Source organism: Lolium rigidum, chromosome 4 (genome assembly GCF_022539505.1).
Source record: "Lolium rigidum isolate FL_2022 chromosome 4, APGP_CSIRO_Lrig_0.1, whole genome shotgun sequence".
Classification (NCBI taxonomy): domain Eukaryota; kingdom Viridiplantae; phylum Streptophyta; class Magnoliopsida; order Poales; family Poaceae; genus Lolium; species Lolium rigidum.
In genome coordinates, this window is record NC_061511.1 from 93,205,390 (window position 1) to 93,215,537 (window position 10,148).

The window sequence follows — 10,148 nt, forward strand, 5'->3', positions numbered from 1 at the left end:
CTTGTACAGTTTAATTTCATGTGTTGTTCATATGTTTGTGCTTGGCATACTAGAGAAACGCATTCTTAGAATTTCATGTTACCAGGTGTTTCATGTTTGATAATCTGCTTCTAGTCGAAGTAGGTGGTATTGTAAGTGAAAAAATGGTGGGGTTTGTAAGAAACCAAAAGTATATATTTCATATTTACTTTTGTCAAAATAGGTAGGTTTCTAAGCAAAAAAAAAGTGGGGTTTCTATGGGACAAAAGATTGAGCCTAAATTCAGGATCACGAGTTCACGACTTGTATTTCATGGCTTGATATACCACGAATTGCTCGACCCCTTTTTAGTACATCTTCTACTCGGTGATTCTCAGGGAAAAAGAAACTATGTTTTGTAGTCGGTCAGGGAAAGCAATTCAGTTTAACTCGTGACAAAACATGTGGATAGTAGTTCCTGCTTGCTCCAGGCCAAATAAGTGGGACATGTAGTACTTATAATTTAACATGTTTTTTCTGAGTTTTTTACTCTTCAAAGAAACTGGGCATTTTGGAGTTCTCGCTAGCTCTACTTCAGCAACAGCTTGCACAAGTTGCAGCCTGCAGACCAATGCACACCACCACACCTCTCTGCTCACTTTCATCAGGAGGTCTTCATTAGTTCCATCGCCTTCCTGCAACAATTGAACCGAAGGAGAATGTAAGATGCAGCAAAACAAATCGGAACATCAGCTAGATATGGAAGACCGGCGCGGCATCCCTGCATGGCACTTCACAAATCCCAACCACATAATTTGTGATCCTGAGGCTGATATCGTGAGTCAATCCCCGCATGTTACAATCCTCCTCGAAACAGCCTTTCGCCCCGCTATGTTAATACAACAAACACACGGTACAACTGTTGGGGCCTCAGCACAAGCACACCCAAACGAAACAAAAAAGAAAGAAGGAAAAAATGATTCTCAGTAACGTGTAGGAAATTTCCCGAATGGCATATGTCACAGTAGTAGAGTATGCAGCTGCTTTTCGTCAGTAATAAGGAAGTACTTTGCGAACCTAAGATCATACATTAGATGAGCAAAAGAGAGTAGGTTACCTTAATTCTCTCTCAACCTCAGCATTCTCAGGGTCTAGTTTTTGTGCATCCAGAAGAGCATCACGAGCTTGTTTGTACTCCTAGATGAATAACAAAACAAGGAATGTGACCAGGATACAAGATCAATGATTAACAAGTAAACATGATGGCAGGAATGTGACCAGGCTACAACATCACCATAACTAAGTAACACGATGGCAGTGTAGACTCACCTTCAGTACCATGTGAGCTGCACCCTGACGGTAGCAAGCTTTTGCCCATTTAGGTCGCAGCATTCTGCACCTGAGAGCATCTGACAGAGCACCTTCACCGTCACCTATGGCCAGCTTACAAATACTCCTGTTCGCATACAGTGCCGCAGTCTCTCCATGATCTATCGCCTATGGTCAAACATGACAGGTCATACCAACATTATTCCCAACCTAAAACCATGACATGCTAAAACAATATTTTGTTGATCGTCACTTATGACAACTGGTAAAGATAGTATGGACACATATTTAGAATCAAATTGTGGAACTGTCATGTTTTAGAATTGATACTGGTCCTAAGATCGATGAATGAGACAAGGCATGTGGTACATCTCGAGGAGCAAGGTTGGACGGCTGTGGTGCAGGGAGTTCGAAGAAGAGAAGGTTACAGCATGGATTAGATCTTTACTAGTTTATTATTCTGATTTACTGGATCATCCATATGTTGTGCAGAAAGTTTTTATAGGGAAGACTCAACTTCATGCCTAAGAATATAATCCCGACTTGCCTATGAACCGTATCTTCAGCCTCCCCTCTGAAACACATTCTATTACTAGACTGATTGGCTTGTCAAACTTGGCTGCAGTTGGACAAATGGATAACTAGTCATTTGTGTCATATTGAACACATTATGTAAGATCGGTCCCAATGCATGATAAATCATGTGAAATCATTCATGTCCCAAAAGATATGACAAACTAACTAGTAATATACAACCTCCGCTCCATTAAACAAGGCGTATATTTTTAGTCAAAAGTCAAAGCATACTAAGTTTGACTGAAGATATACATAAAAATATCAATATTTATAATAATCGATAAATACACTGAGAAAATACATCGCATGGTGGATCTACTGATATAGGTTTGGTAATGTAGATGTTCATATTTTTTACTCTAAACTTAGTCAAACTTACATAATGTCGACTTTTGACCAAATTTATCTGCCTTGTTTTATGAAATGGAGGTAGCATGTTTCAAGAAGTATGACTGTGTAAGCACTATCTAGTAGCTTCATGTAAGAGTGTGGTGTTTTGTAGCCCGAGCTAAATGTAGCACTTTTTTTCAAAAACTTGAAAAATAAAAATCCAAGATGTAGACAATTATGTACTCCACAAATGTGCCAAATCCCAATTGGAAATACCTTATATTTTAGTCTGTAAAAAAATGTCAAAAGTATGGATCTACAACAGTACACGATTTGAGATCTCCAAAATTTGTTTTTTTTTTACACCTTTACCATAGGTTAACCCCCTACGGTGTGATTTTATATATATATACGAAATAGAACAAAGTCTCAGAAATTACATCAAGGAGGGTAGAAGTGGACTAACAACATTATAAAGCTAGTTAAAGAAAGAGAGCCAACAGCCAGTCAATAAGAGGTTGGACTTGAGCTGTTTTTACTTTAAATCTATGTGGCATCACGTCCCCTTGGAAAGTTGGAAGCCAGTTTTCCAGCGAGCAAGAGACTCAGGGATCCCTCTGAAATTTGTCAGATTTTGTCATTTTTGTGCGCCCAAAATACAAGTGTTACGAGTTGAAATTTTACATGTTGGTACAATACATCATCACCAACATCTAGGAAATTGTTTCAGAATTTTTCGAAACTACAAAATGTCATTTTCAATTTTTTGAAAAAATGGGCTACATGTAGACCGAGCTACATTTGTACTTTCCGCTTCACGTAAGCTATTTCTTCTTCGATAGCTCTCATCTAGTCATCTAATGTTCAACCAAATAACAATTCACCAATCTTTCAATCATTGTTTTTATTTACTCCCTGTTGGCTGTTGCCTGGTGAATGAACTCCAAGATGGAATATGCTTCCATTCTACCCCAAGTAGAAACATGACTGAACTTTTGCTCATTAGAAAAATATTGTCTTTCAATCATTGTTTTTGTTCACTCCCTGGCCTGGTGAATGAACTCCAAGATAGAATATACTTCCATTCTACTCCAAGTAGAAACATGACTGAACTTTTGCTCATTAGTAAAGATTGTCTTGAGATCCTAATCATTTCAGATGGTCCTTGATCAGATCTAATCATAGTTGTTGAGAATATATCCATTTTAGTTGGTCTTTTCTCACATTAAATCATAGCGGCTTCAAAATACTTCATCTGAAACTGATGGAGCTCATATAATTTGTCACCTGAGATCATTCATTGAGAATAATTTGCTTCTTCTATTTCTTTGGCAGACCATAGCTCAAACCTTACACAAACAGTTTGATGTCCAAAGTGATAATTGTAGAACTGCATGCACCGTATCAGCACACCCAAAAGCTTTAGCTGATAGGGAAAGGTGGGCTATGCATTTATACTTCATCGCCCCTCCTCATGTATGGCTCCCGCAGACCTAAACGCAGACAAAAAGTGGACTGCAATTTCTTTTGAAAAATTGTGCCAGCTGGGTGTTAAACTCGAGATCTCTTGGCTCTAATACCATGTACAATTGCATGCACCGAACAAGTTCACCCAAAATATTAAGCTGGTGGGGAAAGGTGGGCTATGCACTTATACTTCAACAATAATATAAAATCTAGTTAGCGGACAAAACAATGCACTCCATTTGGTTCACTGTAGCATAACAAAGTTACCTTTTTAATTATCATAGATAAGTTGCAAGATATTTACCATGTCATAAAGTTTCAGCGCCGTCTTATAATCCTTCTGCTTGAATGTCGTATCTGCCTGTGACTTGACAATATTTTTTCTTCTCTCAATGTCTCGTTGATCCTAAAATGTTGAAAATAATTTATTGATATTCAAATTCTGGAACAAATAATCATTCTCAATGATAATTTATGTTACAGAAGAAAATAAGCAATTCCTTTTCTGTCCTGAAGCTAAAAAATGCTACCGGTCCAATTTAAATTTCTGAAAATGGCATACTGTCCTATGTTGCATAGGTGACACGGCCACCTGCATAATTATAGGCTGAAAACCATCTCAAAGTTGAGGAACAGAAAGTATCTCTTCTCTGTTTCAGAGAAGTATGCTAGGAAATCATAGGCAATTCTTTTCTCTACCATTGAAAACTTTTGCATTAAGTGTAAGTTCACAATCTGGTAATCACCAGGTGGACTGCCATAAAGTGAGGTCTACAGACCAAAATATGATGCTCATGAAGAACTCCACATCCACAGTAACAATTTTAATCTGTTTTTTTTTCGAGAAAAGCGCAAAAGACATGTCTTGATATTGAAAAGGTAGAAGGAAGTTTTAGCCCTCAGGCTGGGTACAACACAAAGTGATTAATTTTGATCTGTACTCAAGCATTGGTGTAGCAGGGAGCACCTAACGATTCTGTAGCATTACCAGATTTGCTTCAATGCTCTACTTAACGATTAGGTTTACAACAGTAAATCAAACTGATAAAGATATCCCAAGAACTTATAATGGTACGAATCTGACCCTGGGAGGCTCACACCAAAATCATATCTGGCTGAAATCCCACTGGAGAGACACTAAAGTGTAGCCATTTTATCCTTCCTAATCTATACAGTGGCTGTTCTTATAAACACAGATGTCATGCCAGTCTTGTAAACTCAGGTGTCATGTGGTACAAGCAACACACATATACTCCCTCCGGACGCTTTTAATCGACGCGGGCCTTAGTTCATTAAGTGCATGCAGCTAGTTCATGCCCGCATCAATTAAAACAGACCCGAGGTAGTACGATTTTCAAAAGTGGAGCAGTTGCTTCCTTAGAAATTGTAGACAAAACCAGGATTAGCTTTTTATCTCGAAGGTTAGCCTTAACCTGTATAGTGTCCGTACTATTCAACCTTGGCAATAGAAGAACTCTTTTCCTCGATGATTTCTACCAATTCTCCAACATGATAAAGAAAGTTTAGTAAACATTCCTGTTCATTACAGTCAATGGTTTGATTCATATAATGTTATTTTACCAATTAGTACTTCAGATCACACACGAGTTCATAATTTCTAAAGATGGGCAGCCCAAGCCTTGGTGTCAGGCCAGAATAGGTGCTCTGTATGACAACACTCTTCCAAATTATAACTGGTAGAAGAACATAATTTGTTCTCAGGAGCCAATGCTTAAAGCTTTTAACTATATTTTATACGAATTAATTACACAAGGTTGGGGCACAAAAGAAAACAACATAATTAAGTTCTGATCTCACTGCAAATGTGATAGCATGCATAAGTAACCCCAGGTCATAACACTTGAACGAAGTAATGGCTTACTGCCAAGCAATATTTAGTACCGTAAAAGCATAGGGAAATAAATAACTTACCAGTGGCTTCTTAGCTTGAATTTTTGCATGCGAGATTACTCCTTCAATACTCCAGTTTCGAACATTTGGTATTGGGTAAGTCAAAGGAAACAGCATTTCAACTTCCTCCTTGCAATCACGTACTGCAGCACGCTCTATTGGTAATCTACCCAACTGAGGAACATAAGGAAGAACTGTCATTTCTCAAATTAACTATGTAGTTCAATAACCCCTTCAGAATATAAACAAAATAAATATGTCTAAAGACACAAACCATACAGAAAACTATAATATCAACGGAATAATCAGGATTTAGGTTTAAGTTTTCATCAAATGTTTAAACGAGGATTCAACACAGCAAGCATTTACAGATTTGATAAGCAATTCAAGCTCTCACTTACTCAGAAAGAACACCAAAAGGTGTTCAGTGAGGTACTTAAACTGTTCAGCAAGAGTTGACATTGAGACAAACATAAGAAGTTATAGTGGAATTCCAACCTAGTTCCCCCCATGAAATATATGTGCATATAACAAACAGAAGCACCTGTATATGTGGTCATTTTAATTGCCCGTGACACATATGTCATAGTACAAATATAAACAAATTCATTATGTGAGAAATATAGCAGTCTTATAAAAGGATTATTTGTATTTTCTTTTTGTATATGCATGTTTCCTACTCTATCTCATGCATGTACTTGTATATATATGGGCCTAAGGCCATGGGAATTGACAATAGATAAAGGTGCTTCCCTTATAACACAATATAGAGTAAATACATGAATACCATAAAAATAACACATTAGAACCACGCAAAATGAGCTACGAAAAATAAATTTATTCTAGGGATTATTGTCTGAGTACATTTTAACAAATTTTGCTACCTGAAATGATGCGTAATGAGATCAGTATCTAATCAGCTGTCAATTTAAGCACTGATGTGATCACTTTCAAAAATGAAAAATATGAATATATGTTAGCTCCTTCTGGGCTTAGCACAAGGCCATCAACCGTATCCGGACACTTTTGTTAGAAGAATGATACCTATCAATACTGGAATAAAAAAAACATGGTTGTTGTATTAAGAACATGATATTTATACATCAATAAAATAGTAATATATGTCCATTGGTATAAACTGTTAGATACATACATCCATTGGTATAAACTGTCAGAATGAATCTCAACAACTATACCATTGCATAGGCACAAGTGAAAATTTCTCATTACCATGTTGAGCCTCAAAGCATCCTACTCATTGCCAAAATAGCTACTTAACATAACCAAAATAGTTGAAGAATAATAACCAGAAGCTATATTCAAAAAGAGTGTAATACTAGATACCAGAATCACCAAAAGATGTATAAAGTAAACAAACATACGTCATCAGGAATATTAGGATCTGCCCCAGCCTTTAACAGAAACTGAATGAAGTTGGTATAACCTTCAAACCCCGTAGCGAAACCTAACGGAGTTATCCTGGAACCCTTGCCATTTACATCAGCACCAGCCTGTGAAAAGGACCATTCATAGTATGTTCATGATGCAATCTCCACGCACGATGTATATCAACATATAAGTGTAGAATACATGGTGGAGTACACACAATCACAGCACTAATGAAATAATAGTCAAGACAACACTGACCTTAATTAGCAGCTTCATGCACTTCAATGAACGGTAGAGAAGAGCATTCAGCAGGGGATATCCCATATCGTTAACAATGATGTTAGGCTGAAACAGAGTTTGTGCACTACCCCTTAGCAAAACAGTAATGATTGTTTATCTTAAGAAGAAATAAATACATATAATGCTTTAACTGTAACCCTTGCTGATTAAAACTTGTCGATGTGCTTCATTCTGAGTTAGCAAGTTCACATTGACAACATTTCTATGGATGTGCATCGCTTAGATGCAGAGGCCAGGAGATAAAATTCTTTCTTTAAAAAGATATTGATGGCAATTCTAGTTATTAAAAAGTCAAAGTTACAATATCTACATATTTAGTTTTATTTGTCATTCTGATAAATAAATTCTGAATGAAACACTTAAACCATAAATATCTTCAGTTACAGATCAAAGTCCATATTAAGTACAACTTCAAAAAGAGTAGAGATTCTAGAGGACACTAGCGTTAGCAGGTAGTGTTCACTATGGAGCAAGGACTTAGATGAAGATGCAAATACGATGTAATGCAAACACATTACAAGAGTCTGATGAGCTCTTAAAACTTCATAATATCTTTTACTATTGCTATGAACGCAGCACCTCCAAAAAATTATGCACACACAATTATAGGAAATACCATAAGTAATTGTACAAGTAAAGAAGCAGAGTAATGCGTACAGCCTAACAGATTTCTAGCTAGTGGCTTGCACATATTATTAGCAGGGCTTTCCTACGAGTGGATTGTATTTATCATTTATTACGAAATGAAGTACCTCCATTTTCTTGGTTCATCCAGCCTACAACTAAGCATGAGAAACTCACACTAAGCCGTTATGAAATGCAGGTGACATATTACTCCCGAGTGTTTCTTGTGTGACGAACAAGGATATCCAAATTTTAAAAGTATGTATATCATATAATCAAGGAGTGAGTTTGTCTCTTTGGTGGTGTGAAGTACCTAATTGTGAATCATCCATTCAATCCTAGTAATTCAGATCTAACTAGCCATGAGATCTGGACTTGCTTAGTGACAAACACACCCAAAATGGATAAAGCGCTGCGATATCCAAGGATGTGTCAATGCAAGCAGCCAAAACAGCCCCAGATTTAACATATATGTGTGTACACATATTATCTAAGTAGTTGGCAAAGCAAAACATAGTATCCAAATTCAATCTGACTAAAGAGACACAAGATAATACTCAAGGCTACATACATTTGCATGGTGGTCCAACAAAATCTTCATTGTTTTGTCACGCTCATTGATAGCAGCATCACATAGCGGTGTTCCACAGCCACAGTCTATGTCTACCGGTACTCCTTTTGAAAGCAGGAACTCTGTTATCTTACAGCATCCTGTGGTAAAAGAGAAGGTTACACAAGTCAAACACTGAACAAACTGGTTGTGTCACCGTGGTAACAATAAAGCAAACTTATATCAAAATAAAGCGATACAACACAGAGCAAGTATGTGCGCATGTGTCAGGGGAACAACCTGCAGCCACGGCATGGTGGAGAACCGTGCGACCTTTTACATCTGCTTTCATTGGATCAGCGCCATGGTCAAGGAAATATTTCACCATAGAAACATCTCCGGATTGAGCAGAGATCATAAGAGGTGTTGCACCTGCAATAAAACCTTAAATGATGCACGCATCTTGGACATGGCATCTGCCAAATTTGGATTTTTTTTTTTTGAAAGAAGTAAGAGAAAAACCTCCAGCTCCAGCTAAAACTCCAGGAGCATTCACGTCTCCCCCGAGATCCTCCACCAAGTATTTGCACATCTCCAAATGGCCTTGGGATGCCGCGAGATGCAGCACGCTCAGGCCATCCCGATTGAGGGAAAAAATGGTCCCTGGATCGCCATTCTCTTTGAGAAGACTCTTTACAGCACCTTTCGGCCAAAGTGAACATCATCAAGGAGGCGAATGTGCCAAAATAACAAGCTATAAATATAAGACGGCAAGATCTAAAAGGAGCAAGCATGCGCAAGGCACCACAATCTGACTAGCTCAGAGGAACGATCGATGCATAATAATGCATTGCTGGACACAGAGTGCAAAGATAACACATTTTTTCAAACTACTTGACTACATTATGTTCGCGGAGGTAATAGAGAATCGGATTGCATCCTAGGATTCGTTACATTTAATCTTAACAGTGCTGCAAGTACTAGTTGTAAATAAATAGGGTAAATTTCAGGGTGGTGGTGGTGGGGTGGGGGGAGGAGGAAACCCCGACTAAACAACTGAACCGAAGAGGGGAAATTGACAGCAGAATTTGAACTACCTTTGAGGCGGCCGAGGTTGCCGTCGAAGGCCGCCATCAAGAGGGCACCCTGACCTACAAACACATACAAACCACGGCACGCACGATTGGCATTACAAACCCAGGCGGAGAGAAAGAGGGGACGAAACGCAGGAGCAATGGAAATGGGGGCAAAGAATCGACGCACGGGTGCCGTCGTCGGAGGGGCGGAGGTATACGAACGGCGCCATGGCCCAGCGCAGGCGATCTTGCTCGCGAGGTGGAGCTTCCCCTATAAGCCTGCCTGAGTTGCGCTTGCGCCGCGGTGGAGGAGACGGAAGGGACGGCGGGGGTTTTGGCCGGGGGGAAAGGCCGGGCTGGGCTGCTCGGGCAGAAGGAATCCAACACTGTTCGAGCTAATCGATCATGGCATTTCTCGTCTACTCACACTCGCTGACATTGCTGGCCCGCACTGAAGAGGGAACCTCGGCAGAGAGCCGAAGAGTGGCGGGTAGACACGAGTGGATATAGCGCAGTAGGGACGGTGCGGTACAGCAGAGGTTACTTGCAGGGTGGATATAGCGCTCCATTTGACGGTCGACACGTGTATGCAAGGACGAGTCAAAGGCTGCCACAGTGCCATTTGAGCTGTTTTTCCC

At 39.1% G+C, this 10,148-nt stretch overlaps 1 pseudogene; it reads right to left on the bottom strand.

Annotated features, from left to right (window-relative positions):
* Positions 1 to 492: 492 nt before the first annotated feature.
* Positions 493 to 9,889, bottom strand: LOC124649200 (annotated as a pseudogene).
* Between the last annotated feature and the right edge of the window lie 259 nt (positions 9,890 to 10,148).